At 33.6% G+C, this 23,889-nt stretch overlaps 1 pseudogene; it reads right to left on the bottom strand.

Moving 5' to 3' along the window:
* Positions 1–321: 321 nt before the first annotated feature.
* On the bottom strand, positions 322–22,593 carry LOC106831151 (protein BTG4 pseudogene; annotated as a pseudogene).
* Positions 22,594–23,889: the final 1,296 nt, after the last annotated feature.

The following is a 23,889-nucleotide window of genomic DNA, read 5'->3' as shown; positions in this document are numbered from 1 at the left end:
ACAACGAAGAATATACAACTATGTACCGGGGGGCTTTGGGGAGAATAAGGAAAAAATAAAATCTTTAAAAAAAAAAAAAAATTTTCTTCATACGATAATAGATTAACCTTAGCTTACTGTAACTTTTACTTTATAAACTAGTTTTTTTAACTTTTTGTCTCTTTTGTAATAACACAGTTTAAAACATACTGTCCAGTCATACAAACACAGTTTCTTTATATCCTTATTTTATAAGTTTTTTCCATTAAGATTTTTTTTTTTTTTACTTTTTAAACTTTTTGGTTAAAAACTAATACACAAAACACACACACTAGCCTAGGCCTACACAGGGTCAGGATCATCAATATCACTGTCGTCCACCTCCACATCTTGTCCCACCAGAAGGTCTTCAGCGACAGTAACAAGTGTGGAGCTGTCACCAGCATCATCACAAACGTGAGCAATGCTATGACATCACCAGGCAATAGAAATTTTTCAGCTCCATTAGAATCTTATGAGACCACCATCATATATGTGGGCTGTCAGAGACCCCAACCTTGCTATGCAGTACATGACTGTATATAAAAAGAATAATACACCATGGCCAAGTGGAGCTAATTCTAGAAATGTAAGACTGGTGCAATATTTGAAAATCAATATAATCCGACATATTAACAGTCAAAGATGTCCACTGTCAGCACTCTTATTCGACATAGAGCTGGAAGTTCTAGAAGTCTAATAAAGCAAATAAAGGAGATAAAAGTCATATATATTAGAAAAGAAATAATAAACCTACCCCCATTTGCAGATGACATGATTATCTAAACACAAAATCTTAAGAAATTTAACATGCATGCATAACTAATTAGCAAGTTCATTCAGGTCACAGGATAAATGATACATGATAAACAAAAGATTTTATTTTAAAACTCTACCAACAACCACAAGTATACCAAAATTAAATCTACAATGTCAGCCGCTTAAGAAAATGAAATACTTTGGTGTAAATATAGCAAAACATGTACAGGACTTGTATGCTGAAAAATCACAACGCTGATGAATGAGTCCAAACGTCTAAATAAATGAAGAGACACACCATTTTTACAGATGGGAAAATGGAATATATTAAAGATATCCATTTTCTCCAAATTAATATAAAGTTTTAACACAGTTGCTCTCAAAAATCACACGTTTTTTTTTTATACACAAGATTATTCTAAAATTATATGGAATAGCAACAGAACTAGAATAACTCATCCAAGACTATGCAAATTCATATAAATCTACATGGCCACAATAATCAAGATTGTGTGGTATTGGTGAAAGGATAGACATCTAGATCAATGGAACTGAGCAAAGAGCCTAGAAATACAGTGAAACAAATATGTCCAACTATGTAAAGGCAATTCAGCAGAGAAAATACAGGTTTTAAAAAAAAATGGTGCTGGAAGAACTGGATCTCTACAGGTTAAAAAGAAATGAAGTCTCCCACCCTAGAAAAATCACTCAAAATTGATCATGGACTAAAAGGTAAAACATAAGACTATAAAAATTTTAGGAGAACATATTTGAAATCTAGGGCTAGGAAAAAGTTCTTAGACTTGGTACCAAAGTATAACACATAAAAGGAAAAACTGATAAATTGTATTTCAAAAATTAATAACTTTTGTTCTGTGAAAGATGGTGTAAAGATGAAAAAAACACACTACAAAGTGGAAGAACATATTTCAAACTACATGTTTCACAAAGACTAGTATCTAGATTATGTCAATAGTATATCGACAGAACTCAATAATAAAAGGACAAAAAATCCAATTAGAAAGTGGGCAAATTATATGAAGAGATTTTTCACAGAAAAAGATATATAGGTGACAAGCACATGAAAAAATATTCAATATCATAGCCATTAGAGAAATGCAAGTAAATGTCACAATGAGATGTCAATATACACATATCTGAATGACTAAAACTCTTACAAAACAAAAACAATGACAACACCAAATGCAGACAAAGGTGTGGAGAAAAGCAGATCACATTACATGGCCAGAAGGTAAATGGTAGATCCACTCTTAAAGAGTTTGCCTGTTTCTTAAATCAAAACATACAATGACCATAAAACCAGTAATCTCACTCTTGGGCATTTATCCCAGAGAAACAAAGAATTGTGTTAGCATAAAACCTGCACCCAAATGTTTTTAGCAGCTTTGTTTATAAGATCCCCAAACTGGAAACAACGCAGATGCCCTTCAATGGAACAATGAATGGTTAAACAAACTGGTACATCCATACCATAATACACTTTTCAGCGATAAAAAAGAATAGATTATTGAGATGCACAACAAATTGGATGAATCTCCGGAGAATTATACTATGTGAAAAAAGTCAATCCTAAAAAGATAGCATATGATTTAATTTTTTTAGCATTGTTGAAGTGACAAAATTATAGAGATGAAGATCAGATTAGTGGTTGCCTGATGTGGCTGTAAAAGAGCAACATGACGGATCCTTGGAGTGATGGAAATATTTTGTATTCTAACTGTATTCATGCTAACAGCCTAATTGTGATATGATAGTTTTGCAAGATGGTATCACTGGGGGAAAGAATGTATGGGATCTCTATTATTTTTTACAACTGCAAGAGAATCCGTATCTTAAAATTTTTTTTAATTTGAGATAAAATCAATTATACTTTTTCACTCATTGACATAGACTCTGATTGGACACAGGCTTCAAGCAATACGACTGGATTTAGTTTCCCATCTCCTGTACAGTGTTTCTAGTTCCCTTTGTCCGGAACTGAACTTTTAGATGCCACTGCCTACTGCCACACCTAGAGCACAGCAAGCTCATGTTCTCTCTATTGTTTGCTATGTTTCAATTTCTGTTCCTTTCTATATGATTATTGGTTTTGAGCCCTGCTATCTATTTTATACATCTTAAAAATTAGTATCCTGTCTATGCTTACTGTTTCTGTATCTACACGCACATGGACATCTATGTTTGTTTATCTATCCAAATTTATTTAGGGAAGAGTAAGTGCTTCATAGCATTTATTTATTATGCAATCTTGACGGGAAGTACCTCAATAAGAACATAAATATTTAGAAAATTTGCTGGCCCAACATCCTTGCTCAGTGTGAAATATAAACATATGTCATAGCTAATAATACTCAAAATAGAAAATTGATTTAGAATCTCAAGTTTAGATTAGTCAGAATCTAAATTTAGAAGCTTAACATTTAGTTTCTCAAAATAAATGCTGGCTATTTGAGATACTGAAATTTTCTCACCTGTTTTCAATGTTTCATCAGTGCAGGGGGAAGTGAATGCAGAAATTCCCTCCCAGAAGGATTTTGATAGACCAGGCAGGGAGCTAGATAAACATAATTTCAGTAAAACACAGAGCAGCAGCACTTGCATGATTGTGGAAGCCAGCATCTGCCAACCATACAACTGAGAAAACTCTCAGTGATGGTTATAGTTTGACCATCTCTGTTGGCACCACAAAAAAGCCTAATGTTTTGTTTGTGATGAAATACAATCTAGACAAGGTGAGGGCAGGGCACATCAGTAGAGTGATATTGGACTTGCTACCTATTTGCTGGTATTTATTCAATAATTAAAATATATTCATTCAAGAATATCCTTAGGGTAGCTACTTGATATTACATGTTCTTCTAGATAATGGAGATACAGGAATAAACAAAGAAGAGTATATTTTTTACTATTATAGTGCTTAAATATTATTTTAAGAGACAAAAAATACTCAAGTAAATAAAAGATACCAAGGAGATAATGGAAGAGTGGTAAAAGTTTTTAAAGATTTTAGAAGAAAATTTGGTAAATGGTGCTGTGGATTGGGGAAGGAGAAGAAAGGGATATTTCTAAAAGGAAGAATTCTCTGAAGAGTTGGCAATTTAGCTGAGATCTGAATACGAATGGCCTGTCAATGAGCTCATTTGTGCAGAGGTGTTTTCAAGCAGAATAGCAAGTAAAAATTCTGAAAACAAAAATTGTGATTATATTTGCATTCAAAATATATTTTCATTGGGTAAATACAAAAGTAAATTCTTGTTAAATTTTTAACTAATTATTAAGAAGGACTAACTCCTCTTCCCTTTATACTGGCTCCTCAAATATATTTATAAATGCGAGAATTCCTAATTGTTCATGAAAAAGATGGAAAGTTGCACGCTGTTGAGTTATCTCGAAATGTATTAATACACATTAAGCTGCTATGTTTCTTCTGCTAAACTCATGTTCCTAAATGCTAGAAACATCTTACATTAGCAAAAGATATGAAAATCTTTAGGCCTATGTAATATCGATAAACAAACTTTTTACCATTGTACATTCTAAAATACATTGACACCTACCAACATTTCCTCATTAAAAAAATATAAGGCTGTCTGATGAATAAAGCTCTATTTCACTGGCAATTTTCAGGAGGCAGGAACATGAGCCAATCCATGAATGAACTCAATAATGACACGGATACCTTCCATAGGGCTGCTATGTCAAACGCATTTTTACAGATTAGTAGCTTACCGCAGTATTTTCTACCATACTCTAAAAATATAGCTTACATCTTGGATTCAATTGACATTATTAATGTGTCAGATAGGCAACAACAGAGGACTTCACTGTCTGAAACAGAGGTGAGTAATTCAATCTGAAAAAGCCAGGAAGAGAGGAAAGGAAAGAAACTTGACCTGCCAATGTCAAGTTAAAAAGTGTTAAAAAGTAAGTGCTGCGAATATGAATGAATACACTCTAGCTGTAAAAGGAAAGTAAACACAAAAATGTATAAAATTAAAGCATGCAAAATAACCTGATCACTATCCTTTTCATTGTTATGATTGCTGCTATGTCCCTAGACATTTATATTTCATATTTTACTTTTTTCTTCTTTTTTTTTTTGAGGAAGATTACCCCTGAGCTAACATCTGCTGCCAATCCTCCTCTTTTTGCTGAGGAAGACTGGCCCTGAGCTAACATCCGTGCCTGTCTTCCTCTACTTTCTATGTGGGATGCTTGCCACAGCATGGCTTGCCAAGCGGTGCCATGGCCACACCTGAGATCCGAACCAGCAAACCCGGGCCACCGAAGCGGAATGTGCAAACTTAACCACTGTGCCACCATGCCAGCCCCCTACTTATTTTTTTTAACTAAGGAGGAATATATAAATACATTCAGTGTAAAAGTATTCAAACAGCAAAGTTGAAAATCAAAACCAAATCCTACCATAAACGCTTGGTCACCAACCCTTAACTTCAGTTTTCTCATAAGAGATAACAGTTGATAACAGTTTGGATATGTTTTTTAGAAGCTTTTCTATTCAACCTATTAGGGAAGTCGGGGGATGTATAATTCCATGTCTTTTACCTTTCCTTTTATCCCTTATGTTTCTGGGTGCTTTTTTCCCCTGGATTTATAATAGTACTAGTCTAGATGTAAACTCTAGTTCATCCAGACTATAGAAAAAAATTAGAAGCTGAGATAATCTATTCAGTGCTCACTTCATTACACCTCTAGGAAGTGGAAAAAGAAAAACACTAATTTGGACGTACTTAATATGCCTTAAAATGTACAGATAAATGAAGTATTAGACAATTAACATGTTCAGAGAACCAGGAATACCTGAGTCTTGCCTGTAATAATATCCCCCCCTCTCTAACTTTTGATCCTTAAGGGATATTCGCAAGGAATAACACATAAAATCACAATAAAATTTTTGAATGGAAATATGTTGTGACCACACAGCTGTCAGTTGATGTCACCAGTGAGCTTGAGTAGAGAAGTAAAGCCCCAATTTTTACCAATATAATTAGGCTAAACTCCATAGCAAAATATTCATACTTCTTTCTCCCTTATACCTGATAACTAAACTTGAATTTTTTTTTTAATTATACTTCATTTTGGCCACATGAAAGAAACTGTTAGGAGGCAAGAGGATGAGCTAAGGAAGCTGGAGCTCAGCAAGACATTTTGGATTTGGTTAAATCTGTGAATGATCTAAAAGAGGTCTTTTGTGAAAGAAGATTTGAATTGCATAACAGGGAAAGCTGCCCAAATTTTGGGTTGGCCACCTTCTAGACACTTGTTACTACAGTTTTGGAAAACTTGACACAAACACTTGGGTAGTCCAGATATTGCTTCTCAAAGCATATAAAATGGGTCAAAATCTGGCTTTAAATATACCAACTTAAAAGATTAACTCTATAATCACTCTAATTTACTATCTATCTCAAATTACACCCAAATAAATTATTCAATGTATAGAAGTTTATAAGATAAACATAAAACCAGAAATTGAAAAATGACAAATTTTGAACAATAGCAAACTCCTATGGAATGTTGAATGACGCAAACTGAAATACTCTCATTCATTTTAGGTCATCTACCAATCTCCTTTGTCAAATTTCTTCATAGTCTACGCAGTCATGGTCAGAAGAGTTTTAATCAGGGATATGGCTTTCCTCAGTAGCTGTGTCATGAACCATCTCTAAATGGAAGCTACACGGTTCCTTCTATATTGCTAAGGAAGGGTTATCTTGACATCGAGAAGCATAATATAGAAAATTTGAAGTTATATTCTCTGAAAAGTACCCAGCTATATATTGTAGGTAGATTCATATTTTAATAGTAATTTGAGGTTAATAAGGAATGAAATTTCCCTGTGAAAGTTTAGAAATCTAATAAGAACCTGTCTGTGCAAGGTATAAAACTAATGAAATATCCATGAACAGAAGCAAGATATTTATCATAAAATTATTCTGTGTTTGTTTCAAAATGCAGAAAAGACAAACACATGTATTTGTCACTGAGTGTGGCTATAAAATTTTTCTGTTGGAGAAAATTTTGGATTGACTAATGCATAACATAAAAAAACACACCAACAAACCTTAATAACGCATTCAGGTAAAGTATAACTTTGAGTACTGTGAACTCCTGGTAAACTATCAAAGGCTCTGTAATTACAAAAAACTTTCCTGATAAGCAATTGAGTTGTTTTAAGAGTTTTTAGCTAAAGAGTTTTAGCCTTCAGTCTTCAAGACTACATTAACTATATTCAGATTACTTTTGGAATAGTTGGTTCAATGTCTTCCTGGCAACAGTAAGATAGCAGAACCAGTGGTCCATCAATAATACTCCTTGTTCACAACACTACGTAGTGGAGCTTATAGGATAATGCATCTCTCCCCTCTGAAGGAGAAGGCAATGCATCCAAGATATAAAACTTGAAAATATAAAATTGAAGTGTCATTAAAGGAAAGGGTTTGGTTAAATGCATTACTGGATTAGCCTTCTGAAAATCATTGTCTGATCACAAAGACCATAATTCTTCATGGCCTTTAACAGACTATGACTCTTCAATACATATTTGCCCCAACTCCTCAGGGACAAATGGGAACCCAGGTTTCATAAGTACAGCTTTTCAGTAGCTTGAGATGAGTAAAATAAGCCAGCTATTGATTCTTTCTAGTAGAAGCTCCAAACATTGTAGAGCTAAGAAACGCCATCCCTATGTGCTGCATGCAAATGCTTGACTTACAAAATCCATGAAGATAATAAAATGGTTTTTGGTACCATAATTTGTTGTGTAGCAATAGTATATGGAACAGAAATATTGTAAGCATGAGGGGAAAAAAGCATGAGATAAATTCAAGAATCATTTTAAAAACCAGGAGCAAACGGATCAGGATTTATATAATTGCCTGTCTCATATGTCTTCACACTGACTGACAGATTAAAAAGGTCGTGATATTAACATGTTTTTAGAAATCCATATTACTGCAGTATTTCTCCTTCAATATAGAGTTACCCAGGGAAATTAGACACATGTATTTTAGGGTAAAGCTAAGAGGATATTATGCATTTCTCCCTCCTTTTATAGGTATTGAGATAAGAAAGCCCCTTTCAATTTGGCTTTTTCATCAGCATCTCCAACCAGAAAAGACGAGCAAGTAAGGAGTTCTTTTAATGCTTTTGTAACAGATGACAAGGTAATTCAGACCAGTTGCTCCTCTGAAGACAATCAGAAAAACTAGGGGGCTGGCATTTGAAGGAATCAGAGAGCTAACAATGCAGTGAAGAATTACAATGCCAAGATCAAGGAGAAGAGAGAAATTTTGGATACTGATCTCATCTTCTGGGGCCATTTGTGCCCCAGAGACTTTAGCCTCTCCTGACTCTTATGGAGTTGGCAAATCAGTAGACATAAAAACTACAGGATAAACTTTATTTTTTGTGCACAATCAGAAGAGATTAGAAAAGGACCATATCCTGAGCTATGAGGCAATTCCTGAAAAATTTCAAAAACTGATATCATAAAGATTCTGCGAATTAAGCTAGTATTTAATTACATAGATACATAATTAGAATATTCTTATATGTTTGTGTTATGGACTGAATTGTATCCCTCCCAAATTCATACCTTAAAGCCCTAATCCCCAATGTGACTATATTTGGAGATAAGGCTTTCATAAGATAATTAAGGTTACATGAAGTCAAAAGAGTGGGGCCCTAATCCAGTAGGACTGGTGTCCTTATAAGAAGAGGAAGAGACTCTAGGAGTATGTTCCCATAGAGCAAAGGCCATGTGAGGACACAGTGAGAAGGTGGCCATCTGAAAGCTGCTAGAACCATGATCTTGGACTTCCAGCCTCCAGAACTGTGAGAAAATACATTTCTGTTATTTAAGCCACCAAGTCTGTGATATTTTGTTATGCCAGCTTGAACAGACTAAGCCACTTTGGAAAATAAGCAAAGTATTTTTTAAACAATGCATGAGACTTTTCCAGCAATGAAGGAATGAAATGATCCAGAATTACCATCCCACCATAAACAAAAAGAAATCTGGACAAAATTTAGGAAAGAACAATTTTCAGTCATTAAACAATAGGCAACAAAAGACTGTGATGCCCCAGAAAAGGGAAACAAATTCAGTCAGCCTTATCATTGTATACACTTTTGGGACGTGAAACAATTCTCAATGGCACATGGAGAGAAATTAAAAACAGAACATAGAAGTGTCTCTTGAAATAGAATACAGAGAATGGAGTTCAGGAAAGACAAATGGCTTAGAACCTTTATGACAGATTAGCCAAGTTGAGGGAGCTAAACAAAGAAAGAACTCCAGAAATCTGTATGGGGTCCCACTGAATCTTTGGCTGAAGACCAGTCTGTGAAAAGATAGAATGAAAGCAATCAAGGGTAGACAAGAAAAAGTTCAGAAAAAGAAACAATTACCTAATAACCATAAGATTAACAATTCTCAGACTTCATACAGGGCTGGAAATTGTTAGTTTTCACCAACCAAACTGGAGAGACATTAATAAACAAGACATTCATTAGAAAACTAAAAGTGTTATGCCTTAGAAGACCTCAGCCCTAGTATAAAGCCAACTATAGAACCACACAAAAGAGAGCTTTAAAACAAACTTTGAAGTGATCCAACTGGTTACCAAACAATCTAACTGCCTGAAAGAAGAGGCCAACACTCCTTAAAGATATAAAACCAGTTACAGCACTCAACAATTAAAATCTAATAATAATCACTACATGTTTGAAGAAGAGAGAACAAAAGTCAGGAGGGAAAAAAAAGCAGCCAATAAAAAAAGAACCAAGGAATGAAAGGGATGATGGAATCAGCAGAAAGAAGTTGAAAGCAATTACAGATATACTCCTTGCACAAAGATGTAAAAGTATATATAAATATGATAAGGAAAAAAAATATAACAAGACCCAAATTGAATCTCTAAAGATCATAAGTACAATATATAATACAAAAACAAATCTCCACTGGACAAGATTACAGCTGATAAGACAAGGAAGAAGAAATGATCAGTGATCTTGAATCTAATAGCAATAGAAATTAAAAATAAAGCATAGAGAAAAAACATTGAAAAATAACTGAACAGAGCATCAGTGGCTTGAGGGAAGGTATCAGGAAATTAAGCTGTAAGCAGTATAACATATTTGATTAGATTCTCAGACTCAGAGGACAAGGGAAGCTGTGGGGGTTGGGGAGGACCATATGCAAGAATGTTATTGGAAGAAATAATGGTGGAAAATGTTATAAACTATGAAAACACACATCATAGAAACTGAATCCTAAGCAGAATCTAATCCCAACCAGAATGATTATAAGAAAAACCTGCTGAGGAACATAATAAATGAATTGCTTAAAAACAGTGACAAAGGGAAAATCTTAAGAGCAGGCCAAAACAAAAAAATAAGAATTGGGTATGGAAGAATATGCATCATCATTACAACAGACTTCTCATCAAAAACTATGCAATCCAGAAGACAATTGAAAGACAAACTTAACGTACTAAAAGAAAAAATAAAAACTGTCAAAACAGAATTCTTGACAGAGTGGAAATATCTTATCAAAGTAAAATAAAGTCTTTTCTGGGAATGAAAAGGTTGAGAGAATCATTGGCAACACAGATGAACTCCGGAAAATGTTAAAGACAGCTTTTCACACAGAAAGAAAATGATACTGCATCAGTGGGGTTCTCCTGAGAGGGAGAGAGAGAAAGAGATTCATTTAAGTAATTGGCTCACATAGTTTCCTATGGGGGCTGGGAAGTCTGAAATCCATAGAGAAATTCGGCAGGCTTGAAATGCAGATAAGAATTAATGTTACAGTCTTGAGTCCATAATTAAATTTGAAATCCACAGGTCAGGCCATTAGGTTGTCAACTCAGGCATAGTTTCTAAGTTGTAGGCTTCAGGCACAGTTCCTTCTTCTTAGGGAAACCTCAGTCTTTGTTCTTACAGCCTTAAATAGATTGGATGAGGCCTATCAACATATGGAGGGTAATCCTCTTTATTCAAAGTCTACTGATTCTAAGTGTTAATCACGTCTAAAAAATACTTTCACAGCAACATCTAGACTGGTGTTTCATGACACAGCTGGCACCATAGCCTAAACAAGTTGACACATAAAATTAACCAGCACATATAACATATAAAAATTTCTACTTACAAAAAGTAAATGTGGAACACAGGTGAAAATAAATATTTGGGTAAAAATAAGGCATTTATCATTTAAAAAATCTCATTTAAAGAACACTGAATGTTAAACTGAGACTATAACAATAAATTGTGGGGTTCATAAGTATGTAGAAGTGAAAATATAACAATTGCACAAATACATGAAGAAATGAATTATATAGTTGTAAAGCACTAAAGTATACATGAAGTGGTACAATATTATTTTAAGGTAGATTATTAAAAGATAAAAATGTGTAATGAAAACCCTAGAGCAACCACCTATACACACACATATTATTCTATTTCATAACTCAATAGTGAAGATACAAAGGAATTTTAAAAAATAAATTGATACAAGGAAAAGAGAAAAAAGTAAGCAAAACCAGATGCCAAATGGGACAAATAGAAAACAAATAGCCAGTGATATGCTTAAACATAACCATTTTATGAACTAAATGGTATAAACATCCAATTAAAGACAAAGCATCTAAATAAGAACATAAAGTGATACCTAATTTATACTGCCTAAAATAAACTCTCATTAACTACAAAGTCACGGACATGTAAAAAGCAAAAGAATAGGGGAAAATGTGTATACCATGCCACCACTAGTCAAAAGGAAGCTAGAGTGGCTATATTAATATTATGTAGTTTAGACTCAAGATCAAAGAATAGTATAGTGATAAGAGGAATAGTTAATGATAAAGTGAATACATTAAGAATACATAACAATCACAAATATGTACAGATTTGTACAAATATGTATGTACAGATATGTACAAATCATTTGTGTGAAATCTCACAAAACTTATTGGAGAAACAGAAAAATCCATAAATATAGTTGGTGATTTAAAAACTTCTCTCTCAAAAATAACTAGTAGATTTTAAAAAAATCAGTAAGGATATAGGAAACTTAATCAATATCATCAATTAACAGACCTAAACAGACACATATGGAATGCTTCCCTCAACATCATCACAATACCCATCCTTACAAGTGCAAAAGTACCACACACTGATACAGATCATAGTCTGGCTTCTTTTTTTTAAGTCTTAGTACAGTCTTAATAAATTTAAAACAATTTAAATCATGCAGAGTAAATTTTCTGATCACAATTAAAATTCCAAAATATTAGAATGTTTAACAGTACATCACTTAATATCCATGGGTCAAAGAAGAAATCACAAGGAAAATAAAAGATATTACAATGAAGATTAAGATAAAGTATATCAAAATGTGTGGAATACAGCTAAACCTGCTTCAAAGGGATATTCATAGTATTAAAGCTTATAATTAAAAGCATGTTTGAATTTTTTTTAAACCTCCACCTTAATAAAGAGAGAGATCCAAATTTAACAGAATAAACAAAAAAAGAACCAATGAAATAGAACAGGGCAAAGAATAGTAAAACAAAACAAAATAATCAACAAAAAACACAGGTCCTTTTAAAAGATAATTGAAATTAATAAGCTATTAAAAGGAAAGCTTAAGATAAAAATAGATGTAGCAGAAATTACCAATATCAATAATAAAGGACTCAAGCACACATGTTAATAGCAAGATGCTACTTTTCCTTACCATTGGAAATTGAGAACAAAGCAAGTTTTCAACTCTAATCACTTTAATATTCTTCTGTAGGTTCTAGAGAATGCAATAAAGCAAAAAAGAAGGAAAGGAGGGAGGGAGGGGAAAAGAGATCAAAAAAGTATAAAATTTTTAATGAATAAATAAAGACAATTTTTATTTGCAGAAAAGTGATCATATATGTATAAAATCCTAATGAATTTGCAAAAAAGCTATCAATATTTAAATGAGTTGACTTCAGTAGCAGCAATAATGCTACACATAAGAATTTGAAGCATGCAAGCAAAGTCACGCTTAAAAGGAAATTTCTATCCTTTAATGCATATACTCAAAAAAGAAAGAAGGCTGAAAATAATGCTATAATTTTCCCTCTCAATGTTACATATGAAATTGCAAATTAAGCCAAAAGAGGTAAATGAATAGAAACTTTAAAAAGGACATTTTCAATGTAATTTTTCTACTTTTCTATTAATGAGACAAAAGAAAAATTTGCTTCTATGAATAGATTAAAAAATTAACTCTTGGGAAATCTCTTCAGGAAAATATCAGAAAACACAAATTTTTTTCCCTTTCCTGCTACTTCTATTCAATACCCTACTGAGGGTTCTAACCAGTACAGTAAAATGAGAAATTGAAAAAATATGTGAAGATTGGAAATAAATGTTTATGATTTATATGCCGTTTACATAATATAAAATAACCCATAGATCAATTATTCAAATTAGTAAATTAATATAGTCATGTTTACAATAAAGACACAGTTACTCAGCAAGTTTGTAATCTGTCCATTGCTTCTCCTTACAGTACAGAGATTATGTTCTCAGGAAATAAAGAAGGTAACCTAGACAAATCTAAAAATACTGACAGACCCCCTGGCAAACAAACAAATGGTGTTTTCTAGTGGGAGAATCCTTGTGACAGTATATATCTAGTCTGCCATATTCCTTATGGAATCTATAGATTATCACATAAACCGACACAAAACTTCTTTCTGTAAAGGGATCAGATAGTAAACATATTAGGCTTTGCAGGCCACATATGGTCTCTTACATATTCTCCTTTTTTTTTTTTAACAATAGTTTAAAAATATAAAAGCTATTCTTAGTTCAAGCTGCAGGTCACATTTGGCCACACAGTGGGCCATAATTTTTCAATCCCTGATGTGAATTAAGAAGAAAGTGGAATTTTTTCATGTCCAAAATGACTCCTCTATGAAAACTGTGTAATTGAATATATTCCTTAGAGACTTCACATGTTAACCTGGTCAAAAACACTTCTCACGACAGCCCAAAATTAAATGGCGAGCTGTGTTGCTCCTCCTTGACATCTTCTCCCGTATATTGCAATTGCTTATACTCTTAAAACAAGTAGTAAGTTTGAATACAGGGTAAGATCTCTGGATTGTGTGAGTCTGATTGAAAATCTGAATCTTTCAAATATCCCAAGATTAAAATATAGCAACAGGATTATAATCTGTTATATCTTATCATACCATATAAGATAACAGAAAACATATTCAGCCTCGCATGATAAACAGCCAAAAGATAGGAAAACATGGTTTTTTGGCATTGGTCAACAGGAAGCACAAGGCAGTGACTCATGAGCAAAGGGGAACGAAGGAGAAGAGCCCTGTGACTAACACAGCACTTTGGCTGGAAAGAGTTTCAGGCCAAGGAGAGTGAGTGGGAGCTCAAGAGTCTGGCAAGCAACTGATTTTATAAGAGAGTCAGGGAGGCCTTGGTGTCTAGAAATCCTAGAAAAGTGAGTCTACAAGAAACTCACTTTAAATATAACAAACTCAGGTTAAATAAAATAGAACGGAAATAAATATGCCAGGCTAACACTAATGAAGAGAAATCTGGACTAGCATATTAAAGCAAAACAAAATAGATTTGAGAGCATAAAATGTTACAAGAAATAAAGATGGTAACTTCAATTAATAAAGAGGTCAATTCAACAAGAAAACGCAACAAAACTAAATGTGTAAATGTGTATAAACCTTACATAAAACAATATAAAACAAAAACTAATAGAACTGAAAGGAGAAATAAGCAAATTTGCAATGATAGTTGAAGATTCCAAGACCATGTTTGATAAATAAGGCAGAAAATCAGTAAAAATATAGAAGACTTAAAGAATGTCAATCACTATGACTTAACTGCAATGACAGAACACTTTACCCCATGCCAACATAAAGGGTGCTCTTTCCAAGTGCATGTAGAACATTTACAAAGATAGACCACATTCGTTCCCATAAAACAAGTCACAATAAATTTACAATTATTAAAATAATACAAAGCATGTCCACTGACAACAGGAATAAATTAGATATTAGTAAGAGAAAGTGACAAAGAAATTAACATAGTATTTGAAAACTAAACAATATATTCCTAGGTCATCAATGGGTCAAAGAAGGAATCACAAGAGAAATTACAAAATATTTTTAACAAAATTAAAAAAATGTGATATGTTCAAAGTAGTGGAATGTAGCTAAAGCTTCTAAATATTTGTGTTAGAAAAAAAGAACAATTTCAAATTCATGACCTAAGCTTCTCACAATAAAAGATGAAAGAACAGACTAAGCCTTATGCTAGCAGAAAAAAGAAATATTTAAAATGCAAAAATCAGTGAAATAGAAAACAATCACAATAGAAGAAAACCAAAAGCTCATTGTTTGAAAAGATCAATACATTTGATAAATGTCTTGCCAGAATTATCAAGAAGAGAAATAACAAGCTAATCCTATCAAAAATGACAGAGCGAGATGTCACTCGACATCCGAAGGGCATATAAAGGATAATAAAGAAATATTATTAAAAATTTTATGGTAATATATTCCACAGTTAAATGAAATGGAAAAATCACTTGAAGACATAAACTACTAAAGTTTTCTCAAGAACAAACAGATAGCTTGAATAGTCATGAATATGTTACACAAATTGAATTCGTAGTTTAAAACTTTCCAGAAGGAATATTCTAGGCCTAGCTGGTTTCATGGGGAAATTATACAAAACATGTAGAGAGAAATAAATTCGTAACATACTCTTTTCAGGAAATAAAAGAAAGTAAACATCTTCTAACACTTCTTTGAGACCAGAATTATCATAATACCAAAACCAGACAAAGGCATTACGAGTAAACTATAGACCTATATCCTTCACGAACATATTTAGAAATTCCTAACAAAATATTAGTAAGTCAAATTTCAATATATAGATAATTAATATATTGTGACCAAGTGGATTTTATCCTGGATATGCGAACTTGATATAACATTTTAAAATCAATTACTTTCATTCACTCTATCAACAAACTGAAAAAAAAATAGAAAAACGTGATCATCTCAGTAGGTACAGATAAAGGTTTTAGCAAAATTCAACATCTAATAATAAAAAGCACTAGGAAAAATAGGAATAAAGACAACTTCCTCAAGCTGACAAAAGGCATTTATGAAAACTCCACACCTGTTATCAAACTTTTATCAATGGCAAAACACTGCTCTCACCCAAAGACCAAGAAAAAGGCAAAGGTGTGGACTCACATCTTTTATTCAACATTTCACCAGAGGCCTTAGCCTGTGCAATAAGGTGAGAAAAATAAGTACAAATTAGGAAAGAAGTGGTAATACTAACTTTATTATCAGAAAACAAAATTGCCTATGTAGATAATTCCAAGGCATCCACCAAAAAACACTAAGATATTTGATTTAACAATTTTGCAGGATCAAGTCAATATAGAAACATTAATTCTATCTTTATATTCAAAAATTAAAAATGGAAAAATAGAGAAAGAAAATGATTTAAAATAGCATCAGTAATTTTATAGACAATACAGATGATCTATTCCCTGAAATCTACAAAACACTGCTAAGAGAATTTTAAAAAGACAAAAATCACTAAAGAGACATCCCGCTCTTTGATGGGAAAACTCAATGTGTGTATTATGTCATTTACATATACAATCGTCCCGCAGTACCCGCAGGGGATTGGTTCCAGGACCCCTGCAGGTACCAAAATCTATGGATGTTCAAGTCCCTTATATAAAATGGCATAGTATTTTCGTATAACCTATATACATCCTCTGGTATATTTTAAATGATCTCTAGTACTTATAATTCCTAATACAATGTAAATCCTATGTAAATAGTTCTTATACTGTATTGTTTAGGGAATAATGACAAAAAAAAGTCTGTGCACGTTCAGTGCAGATGCAACCATCATAGGCCTTTCAATATGAGTTAGTTGAATACACAGATGTGGAACCTGAAGACAGGGAGAGCTGTCTGTTTTTTAAGTTTCTATATAAATGTTAGAATAAAATTGGCTTAATCTACATAACTCAAATTATATACTTTAAATATATGTTCTTTACTGAACATAAATTCAAAAACTATAAAACATTTTTTGTTTTCAGCAACAAAATTTTAGAAAATGAAATGTTAAGAAGACTATTTACAATAGTAACAAAAATGTCACTTGGGAGTAAATATACCAAAATTTTAATATTGCTTTTAACAATGTCTAAACAATTATTGTGGTGAACTAAGGACACAACTAAGTGGAGAGGCATAACATTTTCACGCATTAGGAGAGTTAGAAATATAGAGATGGGCATCACTATAAACATAGTATAGATTCAATATAACACAATCAAAACCACAGCTCATTTGTTTGTATCTGTGTGTAAACTGACAAGCTATTCCTTAAAAATTATATAAAATAAGAACCAGTAATAGCCAAAACACTCTTAAAGAAGAGAAACAAGGACGGTTTATTTTTTAATGAAACAGTGTAGGTCATTATATCTATATTAATTAAGGAGACATCATATTGACAGAGAGATAAACATACAGACCAATGGAACAGACCAGAGATCACAAAACACACCTCTGCATAAATTGGTCCTTGATTTGAGGTGAAAGTGGCATTCTACATTGTTTTTAAGTAAATGGTAATGAAGCAATTAGACATCCATATGGGTAAAAAATGTGCCTCAAACACTACCCTATGCCACATACAAAAATTCAATCCCAAGTAGAATATAGAACTACATTTAAAATGCAAAGCTTTCAAACTTCTAGAATTTAATAGATGAGATTATGTTCACGAACTTGGAATAGAAAGTGCTCGTTAAACAAGCTATAAAAAGCACAAGCCATAAGGAAAAGAAGAAAAAATGTGACAACACTCAAATTAAGAAATTCTATACACTACCAAATATGACTAATTGACTGAAAATGTAACCCCCAGAGTCGGAGAAGATATTTGCAACAAACAGATCTGACACAATGCTGGTACCCATAATGCTTTAAATATTTATGATGCAACAACAAAGTAAGATAATAATTACAGTAAAATGTCCAAATGAATACATCTCTTAGCAATTGGGGAAATGCTAATTAATATAAAAATGAAATATAGCTTCACATCCATCAAGAAAGCTAAAATTGAAAAGTCTGATGACACCCAGTGCTGTCAGGGAGAGGAACAACGGCCTCGACTATTGCTGTAGTAACATCATTTCTATCAACCAAAACATTGAAAGAACCCAATAGTCAACAATATCGTGTATATGCTTACAATGTATATACGCTAAGGGAAGTGTATATGCTAAGGGAAAGTGTGCAACTACATGTTCAAAAATAGATTTCAAAGAGGAAAATTTAAGTGAAAGAAGCTGGACATAAAATAATAAGTGCTGTGATTTGACTTAAGGTTCAGAAACAGATAAACTATTGTATAGTATTGAGGTACAAGTGCTTATGCAGGTAAAGTAGAAAGAAGATCAGGGAAATGATTACCGTAAATATAAGACACCGATTTCGTTTAAGTGGAGAGTGGTGGAGAAATCAGATTGGTGTACGAGACAGACAGCATCTGGGATGTTGGCAATATTAAACATGCTAACCCGAGTTGGGACTTTACAAGCATTTATGTTGTAATACTTTATAAACTGCGTATTTAAACTGCAGTTGTTATATTTACATTAAACTAGTTTTGGCCGTTATCACACTGGTCTACTTCTTATGGCAAAGTTGAAGAGACTTCTTCTGGGCCACTTCAGAGGGTATAGTAATGGCAGGGACAGGCCAATAATACCTGATAGATTAAAATCAATTTCTGTTCCTCAATTCATTGACTTCCATACTCTATGTTGTTAAAAATGCCTTACGTTAATTTGTTTTTATTAAACTGGCCCATTTTAGATTTTGTGCTGGCCAACCCACCAAACTACTAGAGTAGCATCTGACTCTGAGCTTGCAAGTTAAATGCAGAAATTAGCAAGAGAACCACAAAGAAATCTCAGCTAGAACAAAAGACATGTTTCAGTTTTCTTTGATGAGCACCCTTAAAATCACATATACACATATTCCCCATATATTTGATGAAATCAAGTTCCTACGATTTCATGTGTTATTCCTCTCTTCTTTCTCCTCTGATTCTGCATTTTGCCAGACCTTACATTTCAGCAGAAAAACAGTATGGGCTTCCTTGTAAGGGGATTACTGCCCTTCCTCTAGAAAGGACAAATACCTTCTTCAGCAGGTAAATTCAGGTCTGTTTCAGAAGGGTCAGAAGTCATTCCTATTGTTAATGTTATGTCTGTCCTGATCAAAATTTTAATGTCACATGAGAGATTCTGGGTGGTTGTAATCTGTAGAGTCAATCTTTGATTTTAATTTTATCATTTATTTATACAAGAATAAAAAATATTTAGTCCATGATCAAGAAAAATCCTGATTATTTATTAATGATTTGAGGTTAAAATTTTGATACAGTGCCAAGAATTCTCTCAGTCATCCTTTCATTCTTTGGCCATCTGTTCATCCACTCATCCATAGTCTGTCTGTCTGCCTGTCTATCTATCACAGTGCTGCCCTAAACCACCACCCCACCTCCAGATCTGATTTCTAATTTCCTTTAAATTGATTTTCAAGAGCTGTTTCTTAGACTCCAAAGTTACATTCTCAGAGCCCCACGTTTTCAGGTAACCTAGGGTAAAACTTGATTAATTGTTTCACTACTAGCGTGAAAGGATAGCAATTTCAGTTTTCAAAAGCTGTGACTCATGAGAAATTTCTTGAAGATACTGCCAACATGATTAAATTCAAACAGACTACTATCCCAATAAGTCACTACCGCGATAAAATTTCCCCAAAGAAAACTGCCCCAATGAAAACTTAGGTCATAAGTCCATTCTTTGCTTCTGAGGGTCTGTAGCAGGTAGACATCAGAAACATGTGCAGTAGAATAGAGACAGCTCCTCAAACTAATTGATGCTGGGCAGGCAAATATGAGAGATGCTTAGTCCACTAGGGAAGAAAGAAAAATGTATTCAAGCTCCAGTTTTGCCTGTAGTTGTTTGGTTGATTGTGACTAAACCACTGGGGATGACAGTAGCTAACCCATAATACAAAGACAAGTTTGTGCAAGCAGACATTTATGCTTCCTTCCAGCTCTCAGATGCTCTTAGGTCTAATGGTAAGTAATTGTCATTTTTATATGTTGCTAGAACTTAATTCCTTTAATCAGGCCTAAAGCTGAGCACATGCTATTTCTCCTTTTCATCTCCTTTTCTCCTATGAAATCATATAATTCTGCAATGAAACTAAGCTGGAAAAATGTGGATTTTCTACTTTATAGCCCACAGTTGACCTTGTGACACAAAATTGCTTTCTCTGAAAGCATGGAGGGGGCATGGACAAGGAAAGGGTTCAGCTCTCCTAACTCTAACTCTTTATGTGAAAAATTTATTGCTTTAAAAAAATCTCCGCTTTAGTTTTCAGAGAAAAATTTTACCAGAATTGGGCTTAAATATAATATAAAAGATTTTATATAGATCTTGCCTGTTGTGGTGGTCAGTTCTTTTCAGAGCACTATTCAATCATAGCATTTGTGATCATGTGGCAAGAATTTCAAGAGCTATAAGAGCACTTTGACTTAGAAGGTATATTTGTGTTAATGAATCTCAATCCTTATTAATTGAAGTATATAGGGATGTTTATGCTTTGTCCAAACATTTCTAAATCATTCGAAACTCTTAATACTATATTGTGTCCTTTTTTTAAAATTTAATTTTAAAACACAGTATGTTTATTTAAACTGTTACTTTTCACAATTCATTGAATCTTATCACAGGTCAATATCTTCACTCTGTTATTACTTTATTGAGTAGATTCATTAGTGTTAACATGAAAACGTCATATAAAATTAAATAAGAATTAAAAGTACAGCTAAGAACATAGTCAAGATCTCTGAGAGGACTCACCATCATGTACCCTTGTCCCTATTGTGGTTATATTTTCTGTTTCATTTTAGAGAAAATAAAGTAGCTCCTCTGAGCTCTATCCTACCAAATGCCCAGCCGCTGTATATTACCAATTTGTCTTGACCCAGTGGTACCTGCCCACCCTGTGTATAGCAACAGGCCTATGACCCTCAGGGTTCTTATACAACACTTGATAAACATTCCCTAGGATGCCCATATGGCCATCACCATATTCTTTTTGTGGGTGATTTGGAACCAATATTAAAAGAGTTGTTTCAAGTTTTCAATCTGACAAATACTCTTTGGATTGCTGACTTCAGGAATTATCTGAGGTTCTTTGTTACAACTTTCTTCACTGAAGGAAGTGGCAGAGGAGCAGTCTAATCTGGCTCTACCAAGAACATAACTGATTTGCTGGGAGAGTCCTCATTCCTCCCATCTGCCTTTAAAAGAAGAACTGTAAATAGATGATTTTTCTCACCATACCTATAGCATACTTCAAAGTGATCTACCTAAATGCTCCTCTCCTTCGGAAGTCTAGGGTGAGAAAAATCCACTTCACTTTCAGCACGAGCCCTTTCTAGGATGTGATCTTTATTCTAATGGTTTATCCCGATATACCTGAAGCCTTGCCCATTAGAAAGGCAACCAGAGTACCAGTGACTTCTGTATGTTTCAAACAAGTTTGTCATCAACTGTTTTACAAAGTCTTCTATTTGCTGTTTACTCAACTTATGTTTTTTCACTAATCTCGTAACAAAGAAAACTGTTGTTGCAATTTCATCTCCCGGTCAGAAAAGCTGTTTAGCCCCAATAAAAATTTAGAAGAGCCAGAGCTAGAATGGCCAGAGTTAGAAGAGTAAGTATACTTTAAGTTTCCGACTCACCCACACGTCTGTATCCTTTTTAAAAAAATCTCAATCCGTTAGTCCTGAAATTTATGTGATGTCAACACTTAAATTCACCAACTGATTTCTAATAAGGTGTTATGCATGATATGATAGTATAATGAACATACGTATGTATAATGGTATACATGGTACAATATTCAAAGTTTCAAAAATTTACACTTTTGAAAGTAATTAACCCGCAACTCTATCTTCATCTGCCAAGATGTCTTTCTCTGAAGCTATAGCTGTTATAGTCTGTGAAAGCAGTATACTCACAGAAACACAAAGGCACATAATGCAATTATCTCGATTTATATTTGGCTATTTCAAATTTTTTAAGTTTAAAAAATTTCTCAAATCAATATTTTTGCACATATATCATCTTCTGTACGTGTAAATATGACTTTGGGATAAACTCCCAGAAATGGGATTAGAGAGAGACAAAGTGCATATTTTAAATTTTGAACAGTATTGTCAAATTGGCTCAACTAAAGTTTTTGTCAGTTCACATTGTTATATATATATAACATATATATATACACATATGCATATACTATATATAGGCTTACACAGTGTTTTGTCCATTTTTTTCCTGCTGTCATACAAAAAGTATGATGTACTGCATTCATTTTCTATTGATGCTTTAACAAATATCAACAAACTTAGTGGCATAAACCAACAAAAATTTATTACCTTATAGTTCTTTACAAAAAAGTCCAACGCTGGTCTCACTGGGCTAAAAGAAACAGAAGGTATCAGCAGATGCTGCCCTCCTTTCTGTAGTCTCTAGGGGATAATCTCTTTCCCTGCCCTTTCCAGCTTCCAGATAATGCCCACACACCTTGACTCACAGCTCCCTTCCTCCATCTTCAATAACAGCAGTGTTGCATCTCTCTGTGCCTTTCTTCAGTGCTCACATCCTTCTTTGACTCACTCTTCTGTCTTCTTCTACTTTTAAGTACTCTTGCAATGAAATTGGATCCACCTGGATAACCCTGGGTGCTCTGCCTATCTTAAAGTCAGCTGAGTAGCAACCTTAATTCTGTATGAAACCTTAATACCCCTTTGTCATAAAACTGAATATATTCAGAGTCTTGGGATTAGGATATGGACATGTTTGGGGCACGAGGCCGTATTTTGCTTACCACATTTCCATTTATCTCATTTTAAATGAGATTGACCATCACATTCTTAAGAAACACTTTGATTCTTGTTCTTTCATTAAATAAAAAACAGTGCCCCATATATTTAATGTTTTATTTGAATTTTATATAAAGGTGAAAGCATGATTATTCACCAAATAAAGTAAAAAATTAATCCTTCAAGAGGCAATGGAGGTATCTTTCATCTCATCTTAAAATACGAAATTTGACACAAGATTTTAATAAATCTCTTCAATATATTACTTATTCAAATATCAACAGTAAAGAGTCATTTTGGTGCATTTTCTTTCATGTTTATTCAATAAAACCCATCTTTGCCTAACCACTTATTAGCTTTTCAAAGTTGTTTTAAATCTTAAATTTAAAGAAAAAAATTACCTGCTGTTGTTCCCCAATAAAATTTGATAAGGGGAAATTCAGCTTCAGCTGATCCGTATCAGATTCAGCTCATTTCCTCCACCCTGGCTTTCAGTGGGCTGCGGAAGGATTGCAGAGGGGCTAAAAGCAACACCTGTCCTCTCAGCGAGCTTTGACATTTGCTTTTAAGTAAACCATCTGAGCATGAATTCAAATGCAAAAGAGAAACGTGGGGCCGGCCTGGTTGCGCAGAGGTTAAGTTCTTACGTTCCGCTTTGGCGACCCAGGTTAGAAGCTTCGGATCCTGGGTGCGGACGTGGCACCACTTGGCAAGCCATGCTGTTTCAGGCGTCCCACATATAAAGTAGAGGAAGCTGAGCATGGATGTTAGCTCAGGGCCAGCCAGTCTTCCTCAGCGAAAAGAGGAGGACTGGCAGCAGTTAGCTCAGGGCTAATCTTGCTCCAAAAAAAAAAAAAAAAAGAAACATATTTTGAAGATAAAACATAAAATTTACCGTTTGCATTATCTGTATTTCAATAATATACCAGAATATTAAACTACTAAGAACTGGTAATATTGTTTACGTTAGGTCCATACTTGGTACATATGAAAGCTTCAATTATAAATTACAAAGAAAAATAT

The sequence above is a fragment of the Equus asinus genome, chromosome 9 (genome assembly GCF_041296235.1).
Source record: "Equus asinus isolate D_3611 breed Donkey chromosome 9, EquAss-T2T_v2, whole genome shotgun sequence".
Classification (NCBI taxonomy): Eukaryota; Metazoa; Chordata; class Mammalia; order Perissodactyla; family Equidae; genus Equus; species Equus asinus.
The sequence above is the reverse complement of the archived record's forward strand: the minus strand, read 5'-3'. Positions and strand labels throughout refer to the sequence as shown.